Source organism: Macaca mulatta, chromosome Y, assembly GCF_049350105.2.
Source record: "Macaca mulatta isolate MMU2019108-1 chromosome Y, T2T-MMU8v2.0, whole genome shotgun sequence".
Taxonomy (NCBI): Eukaryota; Metazoa; Chordata; class Mammalia; order Primates; family Cercopithecidae; genus Macaca; species Macaca mulatta.
The window spans coordinates 9,642,246-9,654,921 of record NC_133427.1 but is presented as its reverse complement, the minus strand read 5'-3'; the positions used below and the strand labels follow the sequence as shown (position 1 = coordinate 9,654,921).

At 44.0% G+C, this 12,676-nt stretch overlaps 1 long non-coding RNA gene and 1 pseudogene across 4 annotated transcripts in view; one reads left to right on the top strand and one right to left on the bottom strand.

Moving 5' to 3' along the window:
* The window catches only part of LOC106995414 (RNA-binding motif protein, Y chromosome, family 1 member B-like), a 653,515-nt pseudogene that overhangs the window by 110,903 nt on the left and 529,936 nt on the right, over positions 1-12,676 (bottom strand). The gene's annotated exons all lie outside the window — the stretch shown is intronic.
* The window catches only part of LOC106995415 (uncharacterized), a 146,831-nt gene continuing 139,905 nt past the window's right edge, over positions 5,751-12,676 (top strand). For all 3 annotated transcript variants that reach the window (XR_013413288.1, XR_013413289.1, XR_003727718.2), the window contains exon 1: positions 5,751-5,977. This is a non-coding gene — a long non-coding RNA (uncharacterized LOC106995415). The remainder of the gene's footprint in view (positions 5,978-12,676) is intronic.

The following is a 12,676-nucleotide window of genomic DNA, read 5'->3' as shown; positions in this document are numbered from 1 at the left end:
TTACTCTTTATTCTTTCCTCACTCTATTGCTGGCCATCTGGTTATTAACATAACCAAGTCTATTTCGCCTCAAACTATTTCATTTGCCTTGTTATACACTGTGGGGACTTGCCATGTCAAAAATGGCTACTTCAGAAAAGTACTCTGTCCCTCCTGACTCTCCTCAGAATGGGCATTAGTAAATTGGGACCATTTAATCCGAGGAGATTTTGGTAAAGACCCCAGTGTCAACCAGGAGTCTTGTCCCCCAGTGTAGAGTTTTTATGCCATAGTTGGTCCAACGTTCTTTGGACCACTAAAGAGCAAGGATAAACTACCCCAACCAGTTTTTGTAATTTCCTAAAACCACACATTGATTTTACTAAAGGGACAGCCCTGCCTAACTCTCAGCTAAACCAGTGCAACCCTATGTAGTCTATTATTTCAAGCCCCCAGAGGTTTCCCCTTCTCTAAGCCACTTGCCTTGTTTAAGCCAGTTTTGTGGTATGGGGGCTGAGGTTTCAAGGACAATCCCTATTGGATCCTTTAAAATGTGTTTCTTTGATCCTCCACGGCCTGCACTGGCGTCTAAGCTGTTTTCCAAAACCTCTCGCAACGGAACCATTGTTTCTCTTCCATGTAATGACAAGGCCAAGATAGCAATTGTAAAAGTTAAAGACTTAAACTTTGGCAATTGAGACAGGATACCAAGATATAAATGCCTGGTTGGAATGGATCAAATATTCCATCTGCATGTTAAACAAAAGCAATTGTTATGCTAATGTGCACGGCAGGCCAGAGTCCCAGATTGTCCCCTTTCCACTAGGGTAGTCTTCCAGTCAACCGGACATGGGCTGCATGACAACTCTTTTCCAAGATTCTACACCCTGGAGTAACAAGTCATGCCAGGCTCTCTCTGTGCTCTATGCTGAAGTTTGGCACCCTGCAGTTCAGCCCCTGGGGGCCATCCAGCTCCCGTCTACTAACACTTTTAAGTTCACTTCATGTTTGTCACGACAGGGAGGAAACTTAGCATTCCTTGTAGACCTGAAGGGATACAGTAAGCTTAAATATTTTCAAGAGCTTATCAATCAATCAGCTCTTGTTAATCCCTGAGTGGGTGTGTGGTGGTATTGTGGTGGACCTTTACTGGACACTTTGCCAAATAAGAGGAGTGGCCCTTGTGCTTTAGTCCATTTGGCTATCCCTTTCACCCTGGCATTTCATCAACCAGACGAAGGAAAAATAAGGCCTCATAAAGTGAGAGAAGCCCTTATGGGTCTTTCAACTGTCATATCTATTTAGACGCAATTGAAGTCCCATGGGGGAATACCAGGTCAATTTAAAGCCCAAAATAGCTGCAGGATTTGAGTCAATATTTTGGTAGGTGACAATTAATAAAAATGTAGATTGGATAAACTACATCTACTACAACCAACAGTAATTTATAAACTACACTAGAGATACTGTTAAAGGAATACCTAAATAATTAGGGGCTACTAGCCAGATGGCTTAGGAAAATAGGATAGCCTTAGACCTTATGTTAGCAGAAAGAGGAGTTTGCATTATGATTAAAACTCAGTGCTCAACCTTCATCACAGATGACACTCCCTAATAGAAGTATAATAAAAGTATTGCAAGGTCTGACTGCTATATCCAATGAGTTACCCAACAACTCAGGGGTAAATGACCCTTTACAGGATGGCTAAAAAAAGGTAGTTTGGTAAATGAAAAGGAATAGTAGCCTTAATAGTAGCCTTAATTCTACTAATAGTAGCCTTAATAGTAGCTTTAATAGTACAGTAGCCTTAATAGTATAGTAGCCTTAATAGTAGTCTTAATGGTATAGTAGCCTTAATAGTATAGTAGCCTTAATTCTTACTTCCCTTGCATTCGTAATAGGTGGAGTTACTCTTGTGTAGAGTAATAGGTGGAGTTACTCTTGTGTATATACTCTTGTGTATATGAGCAGTGCTATGTCATACCATGAATCCATAAGTAGATGCTGAGGCTCATAAAAACGGCACTTACTGAAACCTCCATTAATTATCCTCCACCTTATCCAGAGAAGCTTTTTGTTTTGGAAAATCAAACTAAGCCAACATATGTGTAAAAAGTTTAAAAGAAAGCTGTATGAAAATACAAGGGCAGGCATTGTTAGACAGGAGTTCTAAATTTCAAAGAATTAATGTGTCAGTATGTTCAATTCTTTGCATTCTACTTTTAAACTTCCGGGTAAAGCAACCTTTTTCAATTACGTACGCCACCCTAACTCATTCTGATAATCTGCTCCACCCTACTCATTTCGATTACCTGCTACCTGCTCTGCCCTGACTCGCCAAAGCACTTAACCCATCATTCTCTTTAGATTAGCTAATTGGAATTAGTTTAGCCTGTGCTGTCTAACCCTAGCCAATAGGGGAATAACACAGCAGCAGGGGCCACATCCGTCAGGGATAAGAACCCCTTCCCCTCCTTTGTCCAAATGTGTGCTCACCATTGTTCCATCTATAAGGGGGCACCCTTCTATATAGAAGTAACTTGCCTTGCAGATAATTAAAAATTTATATTCGAGTGCGATTTCTTTTGCAGCACCAAAACACTCTATATAACAAAATCATACCCAAAAAATTGTCAAATATAAAATGGTGTTTAGCTTTCCTAAGGCCCAAAGGCAGCCAGGTAAGTCACAAGGCCCCTCATCCCAAGGCCACACTGCACAGGGGTGGTGAAGGCCACAAGAAGGCCAAGACATTAAGAAGGGGCAGGGCCTCAGCATCCCCTGGGTGGCACTGAGCAAGAATGGAGCGGGAGGCTTCATGGTGAGGCCTCAAGCCCCAGAATATGCAGCAAAATTATATACTTAATTTGTCTTCCTCTTTCCCTTCCCACAGAACTAAAAGTATTTTATCATAGGTACCACCCGTAGAATTTCCAGTACACTAGCACCAGACTGAAAACCATGTCCTTATAAAAAGATAGAAAAACCTCAAGGCTATTTTATGCTGTTAACTGCTGAGACTGCCGTCCGCGCAGCTGAGAAAAAAAAAAAAAAAATTTCTTGACTTGACCATACTCAAGTCAAGAAAACATCTTCCTCTCAAAATCATACTAGGATCAAGCCCTACTAAGTTAAAAAAAGCTGGATTCTGGTTTTGGTTGCGCATATGTGCCGACCCCATCTCCCCACCCCCAGTCCCCTACCCCAAGACATGGACTCCCTGGTCCCTTCATCACACACTGACCCTTCATATCTTCATGGTTTCTGCACTTGGCCGCCACAGACCTCTTGATTTCTGAGTTGCCATAGACATGAGTTAACAGTAAGAAGGGTAGTCTGGTGCATTTCTGTTTGGCAACATAGCTTGTTTATAGTCGTGGTGGTGGTTTTGATGTGAACATGTATTCTAAATGAAGCTTTTTTTCATATCTTAGAATATTTCTTTACTCGGGAGGCTGGTGTGGGAGGACCCCTTGAGCCTAGGAGGTCAAGGCTGCAGTGAGCTGTGTTTGCACCACTGCATCCCAGCCTGGGCAACACAGTGAGACCTTGTCTCTTAAAAAAAAGTCCGTAATGTTTATTCCAGATACTTAGAGGTTCTGGATTGGTATTGTCTTCCAGAAATAATGGGATCAGGCAAACAGATTTTTCTCTTAGAAAGAAAAGACCTTTAGACCAGCATTTCTCTTTCTAACTTGCTTTTAATACCCTGTAGGACCCTAAGATAATGAAAATCTTAGTTTTGTTTCACTTTACCTGATTTGGGCCCAGTGTCTTCATACATGTGGAACAACAGTTGGATTAAAGCAGTAGTTCTCACTGGCGTGTTTTGCCCTTTAGCAGACATCATCTGGAGACAATTTTGGTTGCCAGGATTTTCTGGGTGGCCCTACCAGCATCTAGGAGACAGATGCTGCTCAACACTGTTGTGCATTCAGACTCTGAACCCAAATGCCAGCGGCACCGAGTGTGCAAACTGTTAGACTCTGGTGCTTTGAGGGCTCTTAGGACTCTGGAGTTTGATGCTGGGGTTCCTTGCTGGGTTCCTGCTGCTGATGCTCTTCCCCTCTCTGAGCTGTTTTATGGAAAACTTCATGGCATAGTTGCTGTTTTTCACTGAAACCAGGTTGTGTGGTGACTAGAAACTGCTTATTCACATTTATTTTTATTGATTGATTGATTGAGACTGGATTGCAGTGCTGTGAGTAGCTCCAGCCAGAAGTGCATACCACCATGCCCTGCTATTTTTTTTGGATTTTTTTGCAGAGATGGGGACTCGCTGTGTTGCCCAGACTGGTCTTTAACTACTGGCCTCTAGCAGTCTGCCTGCCTCAGCCTTCTGAAGTGCTGAGATTACAGGCGTGAGCCAGCGCACCCAGCAGCACACGTTTATTTTTAATGGTGCTTGAGGTTAATGGCAGCTTAGAACAATCCTGTCTAGGAGTGTAAGGACAGAAAAACCTCACTCCATCTTTCCAAAATACACACATCATGAGTGTTGCTCAGGAAACGCAATTCTCTTGGATGCTAAGAGAACCCTGCACCAGCAAGCCTTTCCTGGGAGCTGCCTTCAATCCTGTCTGTTCTTCCCTCCCTGGTTCTGCACATGGAAGTGTTTGGAGTTGTAGGAGAGCCAGATGTTTGGATGGGACTGAAGTAACATGGGTGTGGATTTTGTTGTTTTTGTTGTTGTTGCCATTTAGACTGGTTTGTTTTATTCTTGGAGTCCCCAGAGCTCTTCAGGAAGATTATGTAGTTTTATTCAGCTGCTTTTTTTTTTTTTTTTTTTTCCTGAGATGAGTTTCACTCTTATCACCCAGGGTGGAGAGGAGTTGTGTGATCTCGGCTCACTGCAACCTTCGCCTCCCGGATTCAAGTGATTCACTTGCTCCAGCCTCCTGAGTAGTTGGGGTTACAGGCATACACTACACACCTGGCTAATTTTTGTATTTTCAGTAGAGATAGGTTTTTGCCCTGTTGGCTAGTCTGGTCTTAAACTCATGACCTCAAGTGATCCACTTGCCTCAGCCTCCCAAAGTGTTGGGATTATAGGCGTGAGCCATGGTGCACTGCCTTATTCAGCTTTTTAAAAAATGATACTGCATTTTACTTTTAAAATACTCAGTAGAAATGAAAACTACCATATCTTTTTTTGTATCTTTTCTATAGTTTAACACTTAATATGCTTCTTAAACTTAAAATTAGCCTTTTAAAACCATTAAAGTGGCTCACACTTGTAATCCCAGCACTTTGGGAGGCTGAGGTGGGTGGATCATCTGAGGTCAGGAGTTTAAGACCAGCTGAGTGTGGTGGCGAGCACGCGTAATCCCAGCTACTAGGGAGACTGAGGCAGGATAGTCATTTGAACCCGGAGGAGAGGTGGGGGTTGCAGTGAGCCAAGATAGTGCCACTGCACTCCAGCCTGGGGGACAAGAGCGAAACTCTGTCTCAAAAAAAAAAAAAAAAAAAAATTAGCCTTTTAAAAAACTTACCTTACTGGTAATGTTTTGTTTATGTGGCAAGACTACCCATTTGTTTTATTTGATTTCTTTTGTATAAAAAGCTCCAGAGCCTCTAAAATCTGGTTTTATGGTGATTTCACAAAATTGTCATTGCTCTTTTTTTATATTGGACTTTGGATTTACCTTAAGTTGTCACTGTCAGTGTCATGTGCTGTTTTTTTTATATTGGACTTTGGATTTACCTTTAAGCTCTTGCAATTGCTAATATTTGATGAATGAAGATAAGTTTTTGCCTTGGCACAGTGACCAGGAGCTGAGCAGTGGGTTGTGCGAGAGGAAGGGAGGTGGAATAAACCTTATGGACCAAATGGAGGGAGATGCGAGCTGTGAAAGAACTGAGGCTGAAATTATTATTGACATGAGCTAATTTCACTCTCTTGTTTCAGAATATATACAGCCCTGCTCTGTCTGGGGCACACCTACATTGGATTTAAAAGACAGTCCTCATCAGCACTGACTTCCAGCTATAGAATTGGTAAATATTCACTGCATTCTGTATCAGTTTATGTTATTGTCATTGGTTTATAAAAATAAGTATCAAAATAATGCATGAGTATCCAAGTTGGTTTTCTTAGACTTGATAGAGTTTTGCCAAAATGTTTTGAATTTTCTTCTGGATTTCACTTAGAGTGTTTTCAGAGTGGTAACAGGTGAGCTTTTTCGGATTCATGAATGGGATCCTTGGTGTCACAGTGAGAAGAAATCTGCTGAAAAATTAAATAGGCTGTTAATAGCCTATAAAATAAGTTTAGTTTCTCTTGGCTTCTTTTAATTTTCTTCATCCTCAGACTGTCTGAAGATGACTGGGACCCCACCGTGCTGTGTGTTCTGTGCTTGGCACGTGTTGTGTTAACAGTTTGCATCAGTATTCTGTATCCTAGGAGCTGTTCGTCTCCTGTTAGGATCCTGGTGGTTGTCTCACTGGGTTGTCCTTGGATGAGGTTTCTGTATCCTGGGAGCTGTTCTGCTCTTGTTGGATCTTGGTCTCATCAGGTTGTCCTGTACTTCTGGGCATGGTGCTGCTGCGGAGCCCTCTAAATGGCTACTCTGGTTTTTCTTAGGAGCTGGAGACCAGTGTGTGTGGTAGGCAGGTAAGGAGTGGGAGCCTGGTTCGCCAGCTCTGACTCTTTGCATCCTCCTGGGAGTGACTGGCATGTTTTTTGAGAGGAGGGGCGGTAGTCTCCATAAAGACTTTGGCCTTGGCTCTGACCAAGCATGTGGTACTGTAGGGCAGAGTCCTCCCTCCTTGAGGAGACTCGTGGTAACTGGCAGGTTATTTTCTCTGATATGTGGATTGTCAGCAGTTGAAGAGAAAACTCTTGGCTAATTTAAATTTTCATATTTTGGCCAGATGTGAGTCAGGGTTTCAAAGTGAACAGTCCAAAAATACATAATCTCTTTTGTGTTGTTACTCCTAGCAAACATGAAAGAACCTCTCCTGTAGCTTCTTTCGGAGCTTCGTAGTTTGGTGTATCCATCCTTTAACTCAGTCACCTTGAGTCAGGCCACTTTGAGATACACTTGACTGATTTCTTTCACATGACTCAAATCTTTACTTGTAAATAGACATGAAGTTTGAGGAAAGGGAATTTGAAATATTCCTGAAAATAGGTCTAGAATTGTCTTCTCTTAATCTGCGGGATGGTTTGCAGTTAGAATGAAGCCATCCTGGGCAGTGGGCATGTTTATGATCAAGTGAGATGTTTTTCAAGATCTGGAGGTGGACTGAGCCTTGTTGTGATAAAAGGGGTGCCATTGAGGGGCCAAGTACATGGGAAAAGGCAGGCAGCAATGAGGGAGCACCCCACACTCCAGGGTCTAAGCTGTGCCTCTTTGTGGAAAGGATACTGCTTACCTTAATGTATGACAAGGAAAAGCAAAATGCTTCATTTTATTTTTTTATTTTTTTTTTCTTCTGTAGAGAACAGAGTCTTGTTATGTTGCCCAGGCCTGTCTCGAATCCTTGCCCTCAAGAAATCCTCCTGCCTCAGCCTCCCAAAGTGCTGGGATTACAGTTGTGAGCCAACCACACCTGGCCAAAATGCTGCTTACTAGTGTGAAAAATAAAATTATTAATAAACAATTAGTGGCCAGGCATGGTGGCTCACACTTGTAATCCCAGAACTTTGAGATGTCAATGTGGATAGATCACTTGAGGCCAGGAGTTCTAGACCAGGCTGGCCAACATGGTGAAATCCCATCTCTATTAAAAATATAAAAATTAGCCAGATGTTATGGTGAATGCCTGTAATCCCAGCTAGTTGGGAGGCTGAGGCAGGAGCATTGCTTGAACTGGGAGGTGGAGATTTCAGTGAGCCAAGATCACGTCATTGCACTCCAGTCTGGGCAACAGAGCAAGACTCTGCCTCTGGAAAAAAAAAAAAAATTATCGATGGATTCAGATTACATGCGTCTCTGATTAAGTGGGAAAAAGCTATCAGCAACTCTGCTGACAGGACCTAAAATTGCCTAAATGTCTAGTACTCTAATGGATTGAGAAGAATAGATGTACTGATATTTAGGTTTGATGACATAGGAAATGTTGGCATTTTTGACCATGCCACAGTAATAATCTAAGGTGTTTAATGACATTTGTCACTTTTGTGAACTATAAATACTCAGTATTGATTTTTGTCTTTTTTTTCATCTGTGGCGATTAGATTGAATACAATGAAGGCCCTTTGCATGAGGTCTGTTCTGGCCACCAGGGAGACTGCAGTGTTACTACAGTGAGGCCCTCCTGAGCAGGGGTTGGGCACAGTGTGACCAGCAGCACCATGACCCATATGGGCATGTGAGGGCCTCCTGAGGACCTTGCTGAGGCTTATTCTCTTTTTTTTTTCTTTGAGACGGAATCTCGCACTTTAACCCAGACTGGACTGCAGTGGCGTGATCTTGGCTCACTGCGTGCTCTGTCTCCCGTGTTCAAGAGATTCTCCTGACTCAGCCTGCTGGGTAGCTGGGAATACAGGTGCCCACCACCATGCCCAACTGATTTTTGTATTTTTAGTAGAGACAGGGTTTCACTGTGTTGGTCAGGCTAGTCTTGAATGCCTGTTCTCCATTGTTTTATCTGGCATTGAAATGCAGGGTTTAAAAAAGGAATAGCTGGCCAGGTGCAGTGACTCTCGCCTGTGACCCCAGCACTTTGGAAGGATGGAGTGGATAGATCACTTGAGCTCAGGAGTGCAAGACCAGCCTGAGTAACATGATGAGACCCCGTCTCTACAAAAAATAAAAAAATTAGCCAGGCATGGTGGCATGTGCTGGTGGTCCCAGCTACTTGGGGAGGCTGACTAGGGAGGAAGGATCAATTGAGCCCAGGAGGTTGAGGCTGCGGTGAGCTATGATCATACCACTGCACTCCAGCCTGGACCACAGGGCGAGACCCTGTCTCAAATCAAAAAAGAAGAAGAATTTTACAGTTTCCCTAATATTTTTCATTGGTATTTGTGTCATTCCTGTATTTTTCACTTTGATTACTTGGGGTGGAATGTGAGCAGTTTAGATGAGATCCTTAGTCACTTCTTCAGTACTTGCTGCTGTGCTCGTTTCTCCCATTTGGGCATGACTTAGGTGCCCAGCCTGGATGGATTCCGGGCTGGTCCTGCTGGGGGACTGAGAATGACTTTTCGTTTTTTGGTTATAATATTGCAGTTATTTTATTTCTTTTGTTAACTACAGTGATTCTCATGGGACCAGTGTTTTATTTTTTAACATCATCAATTTTTACAGCTGACTTAAGGGAATTTTTTCCTCCATGTTTTTATATCTGAGGGTGAAAAACATTTTGCCTGGATCTAGCATAGGGTCCTCAGTAAGTTCTGTTTAAATTGAAGTGAACTTTATGGATGCAAAAACACCAACGTGCCTTTTTCCTGTCTCGCTTGTTTCTTCCCAAATGTAGTTGGGTTCCTGTAGCAAATGGATTAAGGGCTCTGTGTGTCTTAACACATGTCTTTGCCACCAGAAGGCCCATTTACAACTTGCTTAGATTTTGGTGGGAGGAGGAGGAAGGAAAGAGAAAGGAGATAGAGGGCCCAGTGTGGCCTGAGCACCCCAATGCCTGACTGAGGGAGAGGGATGGGACATGGCCAGGAGACTCTGGGAGGCATCTTTGTTACTGGCCATTGTATTCCTCAAGTTCTGCTAAGAATTCTAGTCTCTTTTTACCCCAACTCTAGAATAAGGATCTTAATTATTTATTTGTGTTGTCCATTGGGAAAAATGATTTGAGATATGCATACTGTCAACAAAGGGATAGTGATGGGGTTCCTTCCCAATGTAAACTGGCCAAGCACCATGAGATTACGTTGATAATCCTAGCACTTTGGGAAGCTGAGGTGGGAGGATTGCCTGAGTTCAGAAGTTCAAGACAAGCCTGGGCAATATGGCAAGACCCTGTCTCTCCAAAAAATACAAAAATTATCCAGGTGTGGTGGTGTGTGCCTGTCGTTTTCCTAGCTACTCAGGAGGCTGAGGTGGAAGGATAGCTTGAGTTCAGGAGGCAGAGGTTGTAGTGAGCTGTAATCACGCCATTGCACTCCAACTCTAGGTGACAGAAAGATTAGCAGAAAAAGAAAAAAGGAACAAATGTAGACCATCCTGCTAGTGAGATGTTTAGTGCCTGGCCCAGCCACTACAGCCTGCTCCTCTGTCCGTTGCAGTTGAGGTTTCCCACCACTTGTGTGCAGGGATTCTGAAGGCAGTGCTGGCCTCTGGCACAGGGCCACAAATTTGAAAGAGAAGTAGAGCAAAAAGATCCCTAGGTACCCATGGTGGCACCAGCATGCATGAGAGGGGATGTGGTGGAGGGCACCATCACGGAGGCATGGCCCTGGGTGTGGACAGCCAGTGTGGAACCTGAGCCGCTGTGCTGCAACTGAGAGCCTCCTGCCCTGGCCACCCCTCTCTCTGCAGACAGGTTTCAGGAAAGTGCATGTGGAGGCCAGGCAGCTGGAATGTGTTGACTTTGGCAGCAGGAGCTGCCCAGCTTTGCTTACTCTGTGGCCCAGTACATAAGGCTCTGTGTAGAATACATGCTCACGCACATGTGGTTACTGTCTCACCCTGGCCATGGTTGGCCACTGCCCACCCCTTTCCATGAAGCTTCCTGTGGGCTCAGAGGGCTCTGCCTGGGCATGGGAAAGTAAGAGAAATGAGAAGCAAGGGTTCTTTGTAGATCAAAGGATGTTTTTATAGTTTTTGGTATTATTGATGTTTTGCTAAATGGATGATTTATTAGGAAAAATAAAACTGGGATTCTTGTTCATATCTGATGGTGTCAGCACATCAGCAGGATAGCAGCTGCTTTAGGGAAATGCATGTGTATGGAGGGCAGAACTAGAGCAGTAAGCAGAGAACAGAGGGTGGCCTTTGTAGCTCAGGGCAGGTGTTTCCCTCCGTGGCTCCGCATGGTTCCTGACGGCCTCAGCGGGGTGTCTTAGCCTGGTCTGAGGGCCGAGACCATCACTCCCACCACCACCATCCATGAGTCTTTTTCTCTTTATTCTGTCCATTTCCTGGATTCAGTCAGCCTTTGTTTAAAATTTATTTTGCCTGTTTTTTGTTAGTGGGAACAAAATTTCTAAATATTGAATACTGGTGGCTTACTAATACAGACTTTGGGGATGGACTTTGTGATGATTTTATGAGGCTTTAGGTGATGCTCAAAGGACTGTACCCACTGGCTTGGCTTCTGTGTGTTACCTCTTCTGTGTTAAATTCTGGCCTGTAGCTGAAAGGCAAACAGTGTTTTAAATTTAGATTGAAATTGAGGAGTGAGCTGAAAGATGCCAGTTTAGATATGATCAGATTTTGTTAAAGAAATCCTAAAAAATGCCAGGAATTTTTTTTTTTTTTTTTTTTTTTTTGAGACGGAGTCTTGCTCTGTGCCCCAGGTTGGAGTGCAGTGGCACGATCTCGGCCCACTGCAAGCTCCGCCCTCCGGGTTCAGGCCATTCTCCAGCCTCAGCCTCTGGAGTAGCTGGGACTACAGGTGCCGGCCACCTCGCCCAGCTACTTTTTTGTATTTTTTTAGTAGAGACGGGGTTTCACGGTGTTAGCCAAGATGGTCTCTATCTCCTGACCTTGTGATCCGCCCGCCTTGGCCTCCCAAAGTGCTGGGATTACAGGCTTGAGCCACTGCGCCCGGCCACCAGGATATTTTGACCTTGTAATCCTGTATTCTAAACTTTTAGTGTTATAGTGGAAACTTTTAGTAACACAACAACCACTTTTTGTTTGTGTGTGTGTCTGTGTGTGTGTGTGTGTGTGTGTGTGTGTGTGTGTGTGTGTGTGTTTTGGTAGAGACAAGATCTTGCTATGTTCCTCAGACTGACTTTGAACTTCTAGCCTTAAGCAATCCTCCCTCCTCTGCCTCCCAGAGCTGTGTAATTACAGGCATGAGCCATGGCACCCAGCCTTTCTTGCTCTTTTAAGAAGCTGGCTGTCTTGCTCATCTCCCTCACCCCTGTATGTTTTTGTGCTGTGGGCAGGGCCGTGACATGCACAAGACAACAACCATGGGAAATGCTGGCAGCAACCCATGGAGAAAGAATGGACTAAGGATGGGGAACATCTTCCCACCCCACCCCTGTTGATAGGTGGATCTTGAACAGAGTTGTGTTGGTGGCTGGGATGCTGGAGCCTGTGGGGGTTTGAGCTTTGTTGTAGCCTAGTGATTTATCTAACACCAGAACTTGGTCTAAGTCCTGTGGAGACGGGGAATTGCTGAGGGAAGCTGTCATCAGGTGTGTGAGCTCATCTCATTTCCTTAGACTGTCAGCTTCATCTAAAAAATCTGTTTTCTGCTCTTTAAGGGGCCTGGTACCCGGCCCCAGGGCCCACTGGCCTGGGCCGCCAGCTTCCCTTGACTGCTCTGGCTTTTGTGCAGTTGGTTTTTCTGAATTCTGTGCTGTGGCTGTGACTCTTCTCGGTTTTACTCCCAGAGGCAGGGTTGGGGCCGCCTTTCCTGTATTCCTCCTTTTGGAAGCTGCATTCCACAATGGCTTTTTCACTTGTATTTTACAGTAACTCCTAAGCACTGTGAGAGGCACATGCTCTGCTAAATATCTTCACTTATGTTCTCTTTTCTCCCTAAAAAATCCCAGAAAATTGCGTTTTCCTTGTTTTTATTACAAGAGGAATCTAGGCCTCAGGGGATGTTTAGGAA